Here is an 8,171-nt window from a genome sequence, read left to right as displayed (position 1 = left end):
TCTAGACCTTGGTGGTTTACTTTAGATAGGCCTTCCTCTCTTTCTTCAAAAATACTTTCAGTGGAGTGTAGACAAGGCACACCCACCCACGTAAATTAAGAATAAAAAGCAGCTCATCATTGGGCCTTTTTTTTTTTTCAACCAATTACCTGCTAGCTACGATATCCTTGGAGCAAGAATAAAAGTAGTGGCGAAGTGCCAATGGACCCAGAGTATTAGCAGAACATTTAGGCCTGTTTGCTTAGAGAAAATTAAGCATGAAAAAATAAATTTTATATCATATTATCATATTTGATACTAAAAATGGATGAGGGAGATATAAAATAAAAATTTTATATTTATCTTTCTGAGGAAGAAAATAAAACAAAATATAACGGAAAGGTTGGTATTTATTTTTTTATACTGGATTATCAAATAATAAAAATCTTATTTCTTGATACAAATACCCTCATTTATAGTATATTAATATTATATTAATTATATTATATAATTAATAAATATTATATAAATATATTATAAATATATTAATATATTGATTAATAATATTTATAAATAATAATATATTTAAATAAATATTTATTAGTTATCAATAAATCTAATGTAAGATTTATTAAAAATTAATATATTTATTTATATATCAAAATATACTAAAAATTATTTATAATAAAAAATATTTTTTGCATATATATTTAATTTAAAAATATTTACAAATCCATGTTAGATATATTTTAATATTCGAAATAGTCAATATTATTATTTAAATTGTTTCTTAAAAAATATTATTGATAATTTAGTAATATTTCTATAAAAAATTATCTTTCATCAAATATAATGATATTTTTCAGATATTATTTTTTAAAATAATTATTTATTAATAAAATATGATAAAAAAAATTTCTGCTATAATCATTTTATCAGAATCTCTGGCCTCCAGGGCACAAGCATAGCCTCACGTATACCTCCAGCCATCACATCCCCAATGGACGTGCCGGACTAGCCAGGAAAAAAAGGCACCATCACGTGCTCTCAGCGGAAACACCTAACTGAGCCAGGACCACGGTCCTTCGGCTACGTGTCGAGTCGCTGTGTCAGGACGCTGCACACTTCCTGCTTCATTGTTGCTAAGAAGTTAAGGCGAGAAAGAATGAGATCAGAAGAGGACGAGTGTTGTGGCCCCTGGACGGTTATTTTGGCCTTACGTTGGCCCGGGGCCAGGATAGCTCAGGGTGAGGGCCGTCGTAATTTTCTCTGTGCGCATCGACAGGCGGGGCCGGAGTAATTTAGAAGGCATGCAGCAGGACGGAGTTCCCTGTCACCATCAACCTGCAGCCAGTGTCGACCATCTAGCATATATGGCCTGCTTCACTTTCCTGCCACATCTTGTGAATCTCCAATGCCAATTTATATCATATTTTATTTTTTTTTTTCACGGAGGAAAGGATGAGAGAGACTCCAATGCAAGGCCAATCTTGGCTACTGTTGTGGCAGTCTATGCTAGTTTCATCTTGTTACTGGGGCATGTGGTCAGTTTATGTTCTATGAAGATTCTATTTGTTGATTTGCCATCCCTGTACGTGGAAGTGTCAGGCATGGAAGGGGGAATGTTTTCTGTATCAGCCTCAATTCAAGTATCTGCCATCTACGATGATTTCAGAAATAAGCTTGGCTTTGGCGATGGTAAGTGGAGCAGCTAGAGTGCGCACAAACTTATTTTTTGGATGCCTCCACCAACTTCAGTGCTTGTTTAATTTGAATCACTGGCTCTGCTTAAAAGACTCATTGCATATCTATTATTTTTATTTAAAAAAAAGATTTATGTGAATGAAGGAGTGAGTATTGATTGGAGTAGATCTAGTGCTCGAGTGGACTAGTCCAGCCATCAGCCACAATGCATATGCTTCTATGTATGTTGCCTCGTGGTTGGACTAATGCGCCAACTCATCAATGGACTTGGTCTACCAAAAATTATACATTAAGAAGAGCACATGCCTTAGAAGCCAACTCCGTGCGTTGGTGCCTGCTAAGCCACGTGATCAAGTTTCTCCCTGGCTAGTCTTCTCTTTTGGATAGTAGCGATTGGAAAGTATAGGATGGGTACGAATCCTAAACCACAGTTCAATTTGTTTTATGCCATATGTACGTACCATCAAATTCCCGTGTAAAATATACTTGGTAAAGCTCATCCAAAAAAGAATAGAATTTATTTAGCCAAAATTTATAAAAATAATTACAAATTTTGTGCAAGTTTATAAGGAATCCATTTTTTTGTTTTGATGTTATCCGCTGAGATTAATCTAAAACCAGCACAAAACATTTCCTAGTTTGAGGTTACGACATATTAATTATCAAACTAAGTTTATGGTTATCAGCTCGCATTAGGAACAAATTGTATTAGTTCTGTCAACAAATTTTCAATCTGATGCATTATTAACTAACCAATTCAAAATTAGTAGAATTTTTACTTTGACAATCATAATTGTTTCGAAGTAGTACCTGCATACAAATCCTTTAAATGGACGTGGATACTATCAATAATATCTTTTAAATTGATACGGATGAAATATAAATCAGATATTAAAAATATAAATATAAATATAAATATAAATTAGATAATTAAATTTTATCATTACAGAATCAAAAATATTATTAAGTGGATGATCAATATAGTTAATCGAATATTAATATGATCATTTATTTTTAAAAAAAAAATCATAAATATTATATAAAAATAAATATGATTATAAATAAAATTAGATATTTTTTTATGAATCAAATAATTATTTTTTTAATTTTATATATATATATTTTTGATGGTTATGAATATAGATATAAATATTAATTAGATATTTAAATTTTTATTCATATCCAAACATTAAAATAATTGTGGATTAATATTATCCAATCCACCTCCATACAAAAAGTTTAACAATTAAGTTCCTCTCAAATTGTGCCCAAAAAAAAAATTTTTTTTTCAAAAGAATTATTCATAAATGCGTAATGCTTGCTTTATTTTTTTTTAAGGAAAAAAAAAGTTACTCGTTTTGAGAATTGGTCAAATTCACATGGTATTTGTGAAATATTCAAGCCATGCTATCCTCTCAGTACAGCGATAAAGACAATGAGAGGACAGTGATCGTGACCGTGAAGATCATGATGACGTGAGACACGGTGCCCACTCCGTCTTCTTGGTGTGGGCTCGGGCCTCAGCGAAGCCGGCGAGGCCGGCGTTGCGAAGGAAAGCATCCCCCGGTGTCGCTGCGACGCACCAGTTGTTGGCGTAATGCATCTGAACGCATCCGAAAGGCGCTGTCCATTTGCTTCCGAGCTTTGGCGCTCACCCACCTTCCTTTCCCACACCTTCCGGTTGGGATGGGGCCCTTCCTCTTTTTTATTTTTATGTATTTTTGATGCGGACGAGGATTTAAGTTACGCAGCATTTGATGTATTATATAGATAATATTATTATGATAATATAATTATAAAAAAATATAATTATTAATAAAATTATAAAAAAATTTATATTAAAATATTTGATACGTACAGTAATATTGTTGTAAAATTACAAAGAATCTTAAATTGTAATATTTGATATACAAATTAAATTATATAGAATATAAAATAATTTTTTTAAAATATCTTTATCTTTGCTTATTGATTATTATCTATTTTTTAGAGAGATAATTTAATTTTAAGATCAATTATTTTTCATGACATCATCCATTATTTTTTTTTTTATTTTCACCAATTGAGACTATCCATAATTTATTTTGATGAAAATATTTTGGTCCTGAAGTTATTTTGTTGCAAGATTGCAGAATTGTAAGATTACATGTAATCACATAATCACCTCGTTTTAAACAATCAGATTATTTTTTTTTGAAATAATACTTCATTACATGTAATGTAGTATTATTTGTGAAAGTAACGAAATAAATAGTATAATCTGATTATCTATTAAAAAATTATATATAATTTTATAAAAAAATATCTTTAAATTTTTTTTTCTAATCCCTGCACCGCCACTTCTTTTTTTGTTGAGATGGAAAGTCACTCCAACTCTGCTATTATGCAATGTATATATGATAAATATTTGAAATAAAATCCATTACTAAGCTATTATTTTTGTTTGATAGTCTCACAATGCACGGGGAACAAGAAATTACCCTTTGAAACTGAATTACTATCATTTATTTTGTAAATTGGAAATAATGATGGGAGTGAAGATACGATTTTAGTGCAATACTTGTAAGAAAATCAAATAAGATTTTGTTTCTTTTTAAAGAAAAGAATCTAGGAGATAAAGTAAGGTACAGTATTGACAAACATATGCAGAAACTGTCCTGCCAATGTAATAAAGGAAAGACTGTAAAGGGGAATTTTCCTTTTTTTTTTTTTTAAATAAAAGCCAGAGTGAAACCTTATGGAAGTAGACGGTAACGGGCAAAAGGCAGCTTAGCCAAGAGTCCAAGGAACTTGGTTGGTACGTGGTACCATCGGACTCTAGGAGAGCAGCAGAAGCTCGGATTTTTTTAAGTAGAGCGTTTTATTTACTCTTCGGCGATTGATATTATAAAATGCTAAAAATTCTCATTCTTTTTCAGATCGAGAGAAGCTAATTCCGAGCTGCGATATATATGCATCTTATTCCACTTAGATTGGAGCTTAGGCTCCTCGTAGATCATGTGGAAGCCCATAAAATCATGACTTTACCCCCCTTCTGTAAGACGTGATACGACTCAAATAAGCGCTTGATGATATACACATGCTATTATCACTATCCATCTACAGCTTAAATGGTCTTCAATAGAATTTAGACTAAGGCTAGATAGAGCTTGTTGGGTATAAAATACTCCCCGGTCGAAGTTTGTAAAAGGCCGATTTTTCCTGGACTTTTCCGGCTTCCGACTTTATGTGACATCTCTCTGAACCCCTTCGACCGTCCGAGCTTCCATAATACCGTCCGGACTTCTCCGACGATGAACTTCTCCATCCATCTACCGGACCATCCCAAAGGCTCTCTGGGCGTCACTATCAGCCGACATTCTACAGTGATCAACTATTCTCCGAATTCCTTCCGGACTTCGTCAATATCCGAACTTCTCCGACAACGAGATTTCTACAGTAATCAGACTCCATCCAAGTTTCTACGGCGGTCGACCGTCTTCAGGATTCCAACCGAGCTCCTGCGAGAGCCGAACTTCTACTACGAGCGATCTACTCCGAACTCCTACAGCAGGCGGTCTATCCCGGATATCTACTGTAAGCAAATTTCATTCGAGCCTCTACTGTAAACACATTTCTTTCGAGCTTCTATTACAGATAGACTTCAGCCGAGCTTCTTCGTAGCCGGATCCCAGACGAGCTTCTACAATGGAACAAGACCCACCGGCCAGGTCGCTACTTCGAGCTCTCACGACAACCGATCTTCGATCGAGCTTCTAGAATAAGCGGTCTCTTTTCAGCCTTCTACAAGAATCAGACTCCGTCCGAACTTCCATAGCGGATGGATATCGGACGAGCTTCTATGACGGATGGACTCCGACAGCTGGATTTCTACAATGACCGATCGCCTCCGGTGTCTACCGAACCTCCCCAACGCCATCCGAAGTCCACCGCCGCCCGATCCTTCGTCAGATTCTTCATGAAATCGAACTTCTCCGATGGATAATCTTCAGATGAGCTTCCACATCAGGCGAATCCCAGACGGACTTCTCTAGCAATCGGACTCCTACCGGACTTCACCAACGAAAAATCTCCATCCGAACTTCTACAGCAGATGACTCCGCCTGTGGCATCAGTGCCTGAGACGTCCGACAACAGTAGACTCATCAGCAGCCTCGAAAACATCCGAGCTTTTCTTAGATCGACGAGGTAGAGAGCCATTCCGCTCCATCAGATATCCCAGCCGAGCTCCAGCGACAAATCCGAATTTTTTGGCAAGTCACGACAATGGCCACTACCCTACTCCACTCTCTGCAACAGATTCCGTGCGGCTCCACCACTCTCTGGCAAGTCACGACAATGGATACCACTCCACTCTCCGTAACAAACTCTACGGCTCTGAACAGCCCACTACCAGGCGGTTATAGACGTCGCTGTCAATCGGTTACGCTCTCCATCTATAAAAAGGGACCTCCAGATACATTCTTCTCTAAGCTCAAAATTCTATTTCAAAACTCTGCTAAAATTTCCACTCGAGCACTCCATTTCTGTTGAAGCAGAGTACTGATTTGAGCGTCGGAGAGTCTTGTCGGAGTACCCCCAACTCCGATTTAGACTTTCTTTGCAGGTTTCGACAGCGATCGCGGTCATCTCAACTCCAGTAACTTCAGCTTCGACGGAATTCTATACCAACAGAGCTATTATATTCTCATTATCATGGTAAAACATATTTTTGAAGAAAAGTTATTGATGTCAAACGATGACAATATTTACAGTTCCTAATATTTGGTCGGAGACGGAGGCATTATTATTAGTTTCCTCTACGGTAACTCAGGTAGAACTCTCTGATGCCGATCTAATTGCTCAGATTGTCAAGGTTTGTGGCAAACTAGACCAACAAAAATAAAAAAAAAAAATTTGTGATACGCAAGTAGTAATCGAGTTTAATGAAATTTGATTGAATGGATTTTTTCTGTTGGTGGACCAATCATGTTTTTACATAGTTGAATCTTTCCCCATCGGCAAAATGATTATATGAAGCCAACGCTCCATCATTAATTTTTCTCTGGGAAAATATGGAAAATATTTTAATAAAACATAAATTTTCATAATCTAAATTTTCTTAAATGTTAAATAACAAATAGGATAATATTCAAAAATGGCATCATTCTTTCCTTCCTTTTATAGCCTATGACGTGATATCATTTGTTTGATCTCGTGATCATTCCAGTTGCTCAATTGTTTGTTATCTTAGACAATTGACTTCAAATTGTTATAATTTTTACATTATTGAAAACTGTTAACAACATTGATTCAATTTATACAGGTCATTGAGATATTATTACCTTTGATTCATTAAGACATGCAATAGCCAATTGAATAAACTTCAGCACATTTTTGAGCTCAAAAAAAAGATTTATCATGCTCGATACATAGAATTGAAAGAAGGATGATTATAGTTTATGATGTCATACAACGGCCATGCTAATCTTATTACCGCAGAGGAGCAAGAGCTTTATATTTAGACAATCGAATGCCCCCAGAAAATCATTGGAGTTGTATGATTGTGATATACTGCTAAAGAATAATTATAACTTATCAAGTGATGACAAGTGCGGATTTAATTCTAATCCAACAAGTAGTCATCCTCTTTTTTTTTTTCCTCCTTCTATGAGAACAAATATAACTAATTAACTGTAGTAGCACGAGAGCTAAACCTTCAGACAATCAAATACCTCTGAAACTTTATGAAAGTTGCTTTCTCGCAACATAGCAACTACACCTGTATAAAAAAAGCAGAAGAATAATTATGACTTATCAAATGATACCACTTCCATTATATCGAACTTATTTACCATCTGATAACAAGGACTGGGCCTTTATCTTTCTTTCCTTCTTTTTCGAAATAAAAAGAACAAATCTAACCAACAAATCCTGTATCCTTCTCATACTCTTATGCGCAGGATGAAATCAATCGAGCCGTGAGGCAATAATTATTATTAACAGCCCAACCATATAGCTCGGAAAATCGTTGGCTGCACATCCAACCTGCAAGCACCAGACAAGAATAGATTGATAATTACCACACTTTGTTCCGTAAAATGCTCGAATAATCATGCACAGGAATTCTTAACAGTAGAGCAATGCCGTAAAAGTTCTTATCATTAATCTCCACAGTTCTAAAGAAATGACGGCCAGGCAAGGCCACCGGCTTAAGACAAATGACCTTCTATTCCTCCTGAAGTGAATTATTGAGGAGATGATGAGTTCCGTGATACGGGGCATGGTAATTTGTGTTTCATCATATAACTATTCATAATAATTACTTCATTACTTTTGGTGTGAGCAGAGAGGAAATAAGAGTGAAAAGGAGGAGAAAGCAAAAGTATCCATGACTTCGTGAGCATTTGAGTGGTGGAAGAGGCATGTAGTGAAAGACAAATTTCCCATCATTTTTTTGCTACAAAATTCCACTATCATTTAACCATCATCAGATTCGATGATTCATA

Source organism: Elaeis guineensis, chromosome 8, assembly GCF_000442705.2.
Source record: "Elaeis guineensis isolate ETL-2024a chromosome 8, EG11, whole genome shotgun sequence".
Lineage (NCBI taxonomy): Eukaryota > Viridiplantae > Streptophyta > Magnoliopsida > Arecales > Arecaceae > Elaeis > Elaeis guineensis.
This window is presented reverse-complemented; position numbering follows the sequence as displayed.